The following is a 12,008-nucleotide window of genomic DNA, read 5'->3' as shown; positions in this document are numbered from 1 at the left end:
TACTCCTTCCCTTGTCCTCCCTCTGGTGGAGAATTCTAAAGAGCAGGGAAATGAGAAGGCATTGACCCCTCAGCTGCAAAGGACAAAAGTTAAAGACCAGGGTAACGCGCACCACGGAAGGATCCAGAATTGTCTACATGTAGAGAAAACATTCTCAGAGTTATACCACAGCTGTGGCTAACTTAGACTCTTAATTTACAGTGAAATACTCTTGTGTTGTGGTCGGGAAGTGGTGAGTTGGAACAATCCATATTCAAAATCTATTGCTTCACTTTAAAAGTGACTTGCTCTTGGTTTTCCATTTTCTGGGGTCAATGCTAACTGAACCATTACTTACACATAGCCTTCTCACGGTATTTTCTAATGGCCACAATTTAAATAAAAGTGAAGTCTGGAGTGTCTCCTCGATATGTAGACGGGAAGGGAGGGAGGGAAATATGTTCACTTTAAAACTGTCCTAAAATCACACCAATTTTATTCTAGTTTAATTTGCACTGTCATAAGAACAAAACTCTGTTGAATGGGTTTAACTGTGAAAAGATATCCTAGCAGTCTTGCCATCATTATTTATAGTTTAAAAGTTTGATGTCCAAATAGCTTCTGATAGCCTTCCTACAAACACCAAATATAAATTTCACTGGGCTATAAAGACAGCAAAAGCAGAGAAAAGATGATGAATATATCTCAGTAGCACTATTAATATTCCACAGAGACGTATGCAAGATGGAGTCTGAACACTGGCTGAAATAACTCTGTTTTCCCAGGAGGGGGCCACTGCTCAGTAAGCAGGAAACAGCAAAATTCAGAGAAGTCCTTTCAAAACAGATATTTTGTCCCAAGGATGTGAGAGAGCATAAGGGCTTAGTATACACTACCACATATTCTCACACATGTCATTATGTTAGAATTGAAGGACTGAAAGCAAAGATGTATTCTGGGATTTTTTTTAAAAAAATAAGATTTTCCCCAATTAAAAAAAACCTCAAAATCCATTTCTATGAAAATATTGTAATTCTGCTACTTTTGATTAGGGTCTGGATGTTTTGCTTCAACAAAACAGCTTACTGGTCATTTTTAGAGTAATTTTTCAGTGAGATAGGGGAAGAGCCTATGATTTTGTGATACATTTTCATTTGAATGAACCTGAAGAGGTAGTTGACAGTCTTCCAAAATTAAGCATACATGACTACAAAAGAGATTACAGATACTATGGTGACTTTAAGATAAAACATAAAAGCAGGATTCCTACAGGAATTTTAAGGCTGAGGAATGAATGAATATGAAGGGAGGGAGGTGAGTATAAATGAGCATTTAATGATTGTTTTTCCTTGGTTTTATGTGATAGAGGGGAAAAGACAGGACAAAAATTGCAATGATAAATATTGAAGGGACTTTAAGGAAAGATGATGAAATGGCAATTGCATGACAACAATCCTTTCTGGAACCATATCCAGATTCTGGAGTTACATTTTAGTTATCACTTGTAGCTGAATTCTCAGGAAATTCATGGCTCAGTCCAAAATGGTTTTTTTCTAATATATTGTTAGGCCTTAATGTTATTTAATGTTAATTTTAAGGGGTTTTATTACAATTATTTATGACCAGCTAAAAGATTAACCAAATAAATGTCCATTTCTTGGACGTGTTAAATGTTAAAACATTTTTGAGATTTATCAAGAATTAGATATTGTCCTTAAATTATTAATCTCTGTGGTCAGGAGTAGCAAATGAATTTCTTCTGCATTTGTAAAAAACCTTGAAACTGACCAGAACAAGGGATGGAGAAAGGAGGAAGAATATTTTTACTTTAAAAATCAACATGGCACATGGATACATATGTAACAAACCTGCACATTGTGCACATGTACCCTAAAACCCTAAAGTATAATAAAAATAAAATAAAATAAAATAAAATAAAATAAAATAAAATAGCAAATGAAAAAAAAAAACCCAATTGTATAATTTAGAAATGATGACATATCTTAATGATTTAATTTTATTAATTTGTGTATTGTTCAGGTCTTAGATCATGTATTATATAGGGTTTTATTTGTGTATTGTTCAGGTCTTAGATCATGTATTATATAGGGTATATCAGCTCCCAGGTAACTTGTCAACATAACTGCTGATAAAAAGAGTAGAGATTTTAAAAAACAAACACCTTGGGCATTAAAGAAATGCAAAATTTAGATCTCACATTAAATGACAGCGTAAGAGAAACGCAATCGTGTGCCACTACATTTTTCCTTGGCTAGACTTAACTTTTAGAAGCACTCTTAGAATCTACAAAGCTGGCTGAATATATCCTCTCAGTAAATCCCATTTGGGAAGTACTCCAAGAAAATTTTTAAAACATGGAAAAATTAAAGAAGACTAACAAGACAAATTGCATTTTTGGCAAAATATTATGCATATTGACAGTAATGGGACTTTAGAATTCTGCAAATAGTCACTTTTAAATCAAGTAACTTAAATAATTTAAACAAAGATTACTTTTTTAAAAACTTTGCAACAAAGTTGACATTAATGAAGATGCATGAATGCAAAGAAAATCTCACTCAGCAGAGTCAACTTCAAAACCAACCACTAAATGCATTCATTCACCAAGCATTTACTGAACTAAGTGATAGACAGGCCGGGCGTGGTGGCTCATGCCTGTAATTCTTACACTTTTGGAGGCTGAGATGAGTGGATTGCTTGAGCCCAGGAGTTCAAGACCAGCCTGGGCAACATGAGGAAATCCTGTCTCTACAAAAAAAAAAAAAAAAAAAAAAAGATAGAAAAATTAGCCAGGTGTAGTGGTGCTCCCCTGTAGTCCCAGCTACTGGGAGGCTGAGGTGGGAGGATCACCTGAGCCCTGGGAGGTTGAGGCTGCAGTGAGCCATAAATGTGCCACTGCACTCCAGCCTGGGTGACGGTGAGACCCTGTCTCATGACAGTAAATAAATAAATAAATAATAAATAAGCTAGGCAGTAGAGAAACAGAAATAAAGTACTGTCTCTGATCTCATGAACCTAAAATATTGTGAGAAAGGCATAAAAACAAATTAAATATGACAATACAATATGAAAAACAAGGCCAGATGAGTTTTCTGGAACTGAAGCTCATAAAATTTGGGGAATCTTTTAAAAGAAAAATACTACACAATTAAACTTACAAGTTTAGGTAATAAGAAATTAAAGAGGCTCTTGCAAGTCAGAGGCCCTGAAGAGTACGCTTCCTTAGCTTATGGTAAATTCACTTTTAGTGATTCCAAGCATATTCCAACATCTGCACCATAATTACAGCAATGGTACATGACAATTATATACTATTTTGGAGATTAGATAATACTGTTACATAATATCACTATAAATAGGAGACATTAACAAGCAATCAAAAGGAATACACACAAAACTGAGATAAGCAAAGACCATCCTATGAGGGAGGAAATTGAGGTGAAAGGAGGCTTAATAATTCACAGATTTGCGATTGTCCTGTGTGTTCAGTTAGACTCTTAGCATCAACATGCATGTTGAGTTTATTAGGCAAAGCACTTCTGACCAGCAAGACACCTTGGCAGAACTAGAAGTAGTACCCTCCATTTGGCAAATATTTAATAGAATTACTAATTAATCATATTGTCTGCTGTAAAGACAGTTTTATGATAAAATTATGAGTTTAGAATTCAAAGAAAAATGCTAAAAGGCAATGTTCAAACAACATTAAAATCAAATCTATGTTTATGTTTTTCTGCTTGTGTAACTTTTAAAAATTGCTACATACTAATGATTATTATTTATCATTACTATTAATAAGATTACTGTCAGGATCGTAGTGTCATGACTGATATCATGGATTAAAAATTGTTATTACTGCTAAATACTATTGCCTAATTTCTTCTTCTGGCCCTGATAAACAGAGCCAACGTCATACCTTTCTTCTGTAATAAGGCGGATGTATAAGACAATCATTTTTGAAAATATTTGAATTTCTTATAAGAAGAATACCATCCCACACAACTTTTCAGTTACTTTTTCTGACCCCTGCACTATTTATCCTCCTCAGTCTCCTGGCAACACAGCCTTAATTTAGATTTGTATATGATGCAAATATATATATACTTATATATGCATATGTGTACATACACATATGCATATATAGACATACATGTGTATACATCTGTTTATTTTTGTGTCAATATATATGTATCTGGGTATATAATTTCTCATTCTGTTTACTGGAAATGGAAAGCATTCTCTGTATTTGAATATAAGCCTATAAAAGGCAGAGATTATATAACCTTGTATCCATTTATTGTATATTGCTATCCATTAGAATTCCTAGCTGTACTTTGCATCTGGTAAGCACTAAATACTTTGCATAGAATGAACCTAAATAGAACAGAATGAAGATAAAAAGCCTAGTTCAGTGATTACCATTTTCTATCAATCAATGACTAATTACCTACTGTGACAATCATTTTGACACCTTCTTTCTATGGCCCACCCATCCCCAAGTCCTGTCATTTTGACTTCAGTCTTCTTTTATGCCTCTTCACTAAGTACTACCCCAATCCAAGTCTTCATCCTTTTTTGTTTTGACTGTAGTAAAGCTTTCCACCTGGACTATTGCTTCACCCAATTATCTTGCCACATACTGTAGTCAGAAGAGTCTTTTTGAAATGCAAATTTAACCCAGTCACTTTTTGCTTCCCAGGAGTCTATCCAGTGCCCTTGAAGAAGGAGGCCGTGGGTCACCCCAGCCTTATCTCCCTTTGCTTCCTGCACAAAGGCCTCCTTGCACCATGCCTGCATAGTTTGCATCCTTTGCAGCCTTAGAGCCTTTGCACTAGCTATGTCCTCTGCCTGAATTTTCCCACAACCACCACACTTTGCCTAATTCCACTTAACTTTCAGGCTCCAAGGGCTAAATTCAGTTGTTTGGAAAAGCTTTTCCTTACCTTGGTACACTGTTTCATCCCATCCTGTTTTAACCTCTCTTTACACTTTTTGGTGAATAAATAAATATTACTTTCACATGTAAGACTATACATACAGAAGTGTGGGTGTACTTAGGTTTATTCAGTCAAATTTTTGATGATGATGATGATGGTATACTAGGCATGACACCTTGATATAACTTCTGTTAAAATAAGCCTTTCCATGAACAAATACGTAAAATAAAAATCTGGACTAATCAGTGTAATCTCTCAATACCTTCTCTAAAAGGTGAGGTTATAAAATGATACAATGCCAAGAAGCATAATTACTTTTTTTCCTGAATTTGCTCTGCAAATTTCACCTGTAGATTACATTCATTGGCTTCATTTCCTCCCTTGGATTCTTGTGAGGTGTCAGAGGAGCCCATAAAATGGTTGGGTTTTAGCAAAGATATTCTAACAAAGTGATAATGGATGAGAACCTGCTAACACTGCATTGTTAAAGGGGAATTAAAAACCTCTTCTTGTCCTAGGCATAATATAAGTAAGCTTCCTCTCGTCATTAAGATTATTTTTCACTTCACAGATTGGTGATAAATCCCCATACAGTCATTTCATCAAGTGACACCCAGTAAACACCTTAGAAGTATCTTTGAGCTTTGATTTAATTTCTCTAATATTTTACTATATTCCCATCATCCATATTCATACAGCAAATGCCAAGGCATTTCTCCATACATACTTGGCGCTCATTTCCTGTGAATATTTATTATACAGCCAAGAGAGAGATTCGGGTGCTTTGATGGCTTTTGAGAGTGATCCCACAAGAACCTCTTCAACGTTCCTATCGTCTTTCCTTTCAAAAGGCACTTTCTTTGTTATTTTGAAAAGATTCAACCCTGTTAAATTTATAATGATGTTAAAATATAAATTGAATGTCATGAGTGATGAATTAGTACTTCAAATATTTGAACAGCAAGAGTAATTTAATAGGTCAACTCTTTTTTTTTCTGTATGTTCCATAAGAGACACCTGGTAGAAAGCATTTCCAAAACAGATTATAGTATATAGGAAATTACTTCATAATGTCATCATGATAGCAGGGCTGTATGGAGTGAAACACGGACCCATCATATTCTGTACCTGGCCCAGGCATGTATTGTAATAATATCACAATTACTCTTTTTCCTTCTTTCCCACATAATTCCTTCTAACTTCCTTACTAAATCTTTATGAAAACATCCTCCCTTTTCTTCAGTTCCTCCTCATGTTAGAGTGCAATACTTCATATATCTGACTTGACTGGGGATTTTTAATTTCGAGGTGAAAGCCAAGAGTGAAGTTCTTGGTGGAATGTTACAGTCATCTCCACCCCTGGATCCGGGCCTAGAACTCAAGTTTCTTTGCAACAGACTAGCTTTCAACACACTATATGTTTGGGAATTTTTGTGTATGTGTGTGTTAAAAGAATCTATGTCTTTCAATTCTCATTCATTTGGGAAAAGAATTTCACAAGTATTAACAACTCGAGAAGGCAAGTCATCTTTTAAAGATGATTTAGCAGAACAATTAGCTAACTTGGCGGAAACCAAATGGATGTCCAACAAATAACTGGTGACCAACCATGCAGAAGATTACATTCTTATGGAAAATGTTGTTTTTCCTGCTTAATCATAAAGACTGGGTTGGCTCCAACTCTTCCCCATAGGTGCAAGATGGAAACCACCTAATTCAAATGGTGCAGGGAGCTCTGGTCTTGCCCAGGGTCTTACTCAGCATGTAGGATTCTTTGGCGCCCAGAGAAAAATTCTGGGGGTGATCCTGGGCCTTATTCAATTGAATGCCTAGAATATGTTTGGATCATCATTTGTGAATAATCTCTGTTTGTCCCAGAGCGTGTACTGAAGTCTCTGTGATCCCATAAAGCAGTTATATCCAGGCACAAAAAAAAATTATTTCAGTACACTTGAGATTTGTGTCTTCAAGTTCTGGTTTTGTAGGTGGAAGAAGAAAGTTACTTTTACTCAGGTGCCTTTTCTCTTGCTTTCGGATTGAATGACTATTTTTGATGTCGTTGTTTTTTCCAAAAGATAGTTGACAGAATGACATGGAAATCATTTTTATTTTCATAACAATAAGCAGAGTGCTGAGAGTCAGCAACATACTAGGATTCTTATCAGAGTGTGTTTATTATGGGTGCTAAATATAGCTCTGTCTCAGAAGCCCAATGTAAAGAATTTAATGTGTATTTTCTCAACTCATTCTTTTTTTCCTTCTTCCCCTCTTCCCTAAGAAACTTTTATTAAAGTCTAATCCATACTCTCCTTCCTTTGTCCTGCCGGTTTACCTGCCCTGCCAATCTCTACTGCTGGGTTACCCCAATTAACCATTATCTTTCCCCATCCTATCAAAGAAACCATAACAACAACCATAACAACAACAATAAAACCTTTCTTTTGACCCTTCCTTTACTTTCACTACCAAACACTCAGATTTTTTTTGTTTATCAGTTCAAGGACTCTGTCTCGTCTCCAGCTCTCTACCACTCTAATTAAACTGCTCAAAGTTTACCAGTGCCTTCCTAATTGTCATCCGAACTCTTCTCTTTTTAATCCTTGTTATGCCTAGGGGACATTGATACACACTCATCTTAAAACCTTTTCCTGGGACTCATAATAAAATCTCAGTGGCATGACTTTCTGTGTGTCTTTTTCTTAAATCTCTCTTTTTTTTTTCCTTAACTTTATCTTAAATGCTGGCCCATGGTCCAACACTTAAAACTATTTTCTTCTTAACTACATGATAATTCTATAAAAACATCATTCACTTGCCACTACCTCAAATGTTGATAATTCTTTAATGTTTATCTACAGCTGTAAGTTGTTTTCTGAACTGCAAGCCTGTATTTCCAACTACCTGAAACTAAACATGCCCAAAGACAGTTCATTAATCTCCATCCCTTCCCCACAAAAAAAGCCAGACAGAGCTCAAGATCAGAAACTAGGCATCATACTTCATTTTTCTCCTTACATCTTCCTTTTCTTCTCACCTGCCTCCAGCCACTTGGTGCCCCCAATTCTACAATGTTCACCTCTGATGCAGCCTTTATTCTCATCGCCTGTCTTGTGTCTTCCCTGACCTGGGTCCTCTTCCTCATTCTTTGACTGGGCTTGTAAATTCTCTTCTCACACAGCGTCAGTTTCAGTTCACACCCCCAGCCATCCCCGCTCCTGTTACCAGAGTTAATCTTCTAAAATAGAGCGATTATCTTGTCATTCCTTCGTGTAACGTCTCTATTAGATTCCTGCTGCTATAAAATAGAAACTTCTCTTTAGAGGGCAGCCAGGTCCTTTCCAATCTCATTGCTGCATAAACACTCAATCTGTTTTCTGTCTTCTCCTGTGCGTTCTGGGCACCCTGGCCACACTGAACTATGGTTTTCTAGTCTCTTATATTTTCTTGCCTCTATGATTTTAACTGTGTTTTTCCTACTACTTGGAATTTTCTTCTCCTTTTCTGCCTGCTAAAGTTCCGTTCTTCCAGACCCAACTCAAAACTTGCCTCTTCTGTTTTTTTTCCTGATGTTCCCAAAGGGAACCAGTGGCTGTGGAATATGTGTATTCCTTCTCTGTATCTTCAGTTTAACACTTGCATTATTATAATTACTTGTTTTCAAGTTTGTCTCTCTGCCATGCAGTAATGATGCCTCAGGAATCATCTCTTTATCTTCTTAAAGCACACAACCACCGTATGTATATTAAAATGAATAGACTATAAACGTATGCAGATAATTCACAATTTACATTTAATTCAGTTTCAGAATGACTGGGCTGCCGTTGAAGGGTTTTGAAATCTTCCCAAATGGAACTTTTTACTCCAACTCAATATACTTTAACAAAGCAACTGTAACTTTTCCAAGCTCTGCAGCTGTATTAGCTATATCTTAATTGATTTGTTCAGCCAAAAGTTACAGTTTGAGGGATTCAAGAACAAGCCTAGCTGATTTTTTGTCATTACATTTTGATGTCCCCAAATTCACTTTCACCTAGTCTGTGCTTTATTTCCCCATATTTAAAAACATGGTATAATCATATGAACACATGTTACTCATGAACCATCATGGGGTATTATAAGGTTCAACCAATTTCTTGTCTATAAATTCCTTTAGGAATAAAATTTTTATCATCTATAGCCTTGATCTTGATTTCTGAAAAATTTAATTGTAACTCTTGAAGGGAGAAAGAGTCCCTACATATAGTTGATGTTTTCTGATTGCTTGAGATAGGCTCCCTCTCAGAGGGTGCCTGTCACTCAGCAGCTCCATCCACCATCCCCCAATCTCTGCCTAAATGTGCTGAGACCCTGTGGGGGTCACTGTCTCAGCTGGGCACAGTGGCTCACACCTGTAATCCCAGCATTTTAGGAGGCCGAGGCAGGTGGATCAGTTGAGGTCAGGAGTTCCAGCCCAACCTGACCAACATGATGAAACCTTGTCTCTACTAAAAATACAAAAATTAGGTGGGCATGGTGGCACGTGCTTGTTATCACAGCTACTCGGGAGGCTGAAGGAGGAGAATCACTTGAACCCAGGAGGTGGAGGTTGCAGTGAGCTGAGATCACGCCCCTGCACTCCAGCCTGGGAAACAGAGCAAGACTCTGTCTCAAAGAAGAAAAAAGAAAACAAGAGTAACCATCTCCATGAAAGCCTGACAAGGAGAAGCCTGTCCTCGAAAAAGCACTGATGTATCTGACCGAGCTTTGAACTCTGACTCTGCTGCATCTCTGCTATTTCCTTATCTGTAAAATGAGGATTATAATATTGACTGTATCAGTCACCATTGTGAAGATTAAATGAGCTTGTGGAAGTAAAAGTCTCAGCCTGCATAGGCACTAAGAAAATGGCAGCTCTTTAGTTGCCACTCTCCCCTGACTTCCAGCTGCTGCTGCTCCTGCCACCCCAGCACAGGTGTCCCCAGACATCTCTGAATCCAGGCCAGGCTTATTAAAAGAAGCTTCATGCCCAAAGAACAGGTAAATTTTACTATTCAGTAATTAGCGAAAAGGTAATTCTGAATTATCCCTGGGCAATGCCCTTACAGCTACAAAGAATACATGAACCCAATAAAAATACCATATTTTCATGGATTTGGAGTTTTTGTCACCCTGGTCTGAATTTACCTTCTCTTGTCATCCTTTTCTGGATTTCTGTAGGATGGAAGACACTGAAGCAACTCACTTGGGCAGCAGAAGGGAAGAGGAGGCAAAAGGAAATCTAGTACTCGAATGAGTAGAATCTGACCAATGTGACAAACAGAATTCCTTTTTTTTTTTTTTTTTGAGACAGAGTCTCACTGTGCCACTGAGGATGGAATGCAGTGGTGCAATCTGGGCTCACTGCAACCTCCGCCTCCTGGGTTCAAGCAATTCTCCTGCCTCAGCCTCCTGAGTAGCTGGCATGCACCACCACACCTGGCCAATTTTTGTATTTTTAGTAGAGATGGGGTTTCACCATGTTGGCCAGGCTGGTCTTGAACACCTGACCTCAGGCTCAGGTGATCCTCCGGCCTTGGCCTCCCAAAATGCTGGGATTACAGGTGTGAGCCACTGCACCTGGCTGACAAACAGAATTCTTTTTTTTTTTTTTTTTGAGACGGAGTCTTGCTCTATCGCCCAGGCTGGAGGGCAGTGGCGCATCTCCACTCACTGCAAACTCCATCTCCTGGGTTCACACCATTCTCCTGCCTCAGCCTCCCGAGTAGCTGGGACTACAGGCACCCACTACCACGCCTGGCTAATTTTTTGTATTTTTTTTATTAGAGACGGGGTTTCACCGTGTTAGCCAGGATGGTCTAGAACTTCTGATCTCGTAATCCACCTGCCTCGGCCTCCCAAAGTGCTGGGATTACGGGCATGAGCCACCATGCCCAGCCCAACAAACAGAATTCTAAGATGACTCCCAAGACTTCTGTCCCCTGGTACACACATGCTGTATGATCCCCTCCCCTTTGAGCACAGGTGAGAATGACTATGATGGGATATCACTCTTGACTAGTTGTTAGTCAGTTGGCTTTGAGCTAATCAAGAGGGAGATTGTTTTGGGTGGGTCTGACCTCATCAGCAGAGTCCTTAAAAAGGGAGTGAACCTTTCATGAAGAGAAATACTCTCCTGTTGGCTTTGAAGAAGTAGCTGTCATATAGTGAGAGGGCCACACATCTAAGACCTTAGGGCAGCCTAAGAGAGAGCTTGGAGCTGCCCCTGGCTGACAGCCAGCAACAAAAGAGACTTCAGTCCTATAGCTACAAAGAATTAATCCTGCCAACAACCTGAATGGACTTGGAAGAGGACTCCACGCTCCAGATTAGGAGACAGCCCAGTCAACACCTTGATTTCAGCCTGGTGAGACCCTAAGAACAGGACTTTGCTATGCTGTGCTCAGACTTCTGACCTACAAAACTGTGAGTTAATAAATGAGTATTGTTTCCAGACACTAAGATTGAATTGTATTGGGCAATGTATTACATGGCAATTGTACGATGTTGCAGTTATAAAATAATTTTAATTGATGCAGTGTCTCAGACAGGAAGGGGCTCAAGGAGAAAAATGATAAATAGGAAGAAAGTTTGGAATGTGTGGTAATGATCTCTGCTCTGCTACTTCCTAGCTCTGTGGATTTGGGCAGGCATTTTATTTTACCAGACCTCACTTCCTTCTCCATCTGAGAAATGAAGAGCTGGTCAATGGGCAAGGCTGTCTCCAAGGTGCATTCCAGGCACAAAAAGTACTCTGACATGGTATTTTACATCCTAGGGGTATAAAATTCTTATTTTTTGAAAGGCTAAACCAAGGCACATGGGGAAGCAATTGGAAAAAATTCACAAAGAGCAGATGATCAAACCTGATTTGGAAATTCAAGCTCCTCTATTTGTAGATCATCCTGTCTCTAGCCCTTTCTTTGACCATCAGCCAGACTCACAGAACACGGAATGGACACCGAGGAGGTTTATGAGCCTTGTCCATGGGTTCAAGGAGGACCTGAAGAGTTGTGGCTTTTTTTCTATTTTTAGAGGGTCATGGTTTGTTTTCAT

This window comes from Hylobates moloch, unplaced genomic scaffold (genome assembly GCF_009828535.3).
Source record: "Hylobates moloch isolate HMO894 unplaced genomic scaffold, HMol_V3 SCAFFOLD_22, whole genome shotgun sequence".
Taxonomy (NCBI): Eukaryota; Metazoa; Chordata; class Mammalia; order Primates; family Hylobatidae; genus Hylobates; species Hylobates moloch.
Note: the sequence above shows the minus strand (reverse complement) of the source record.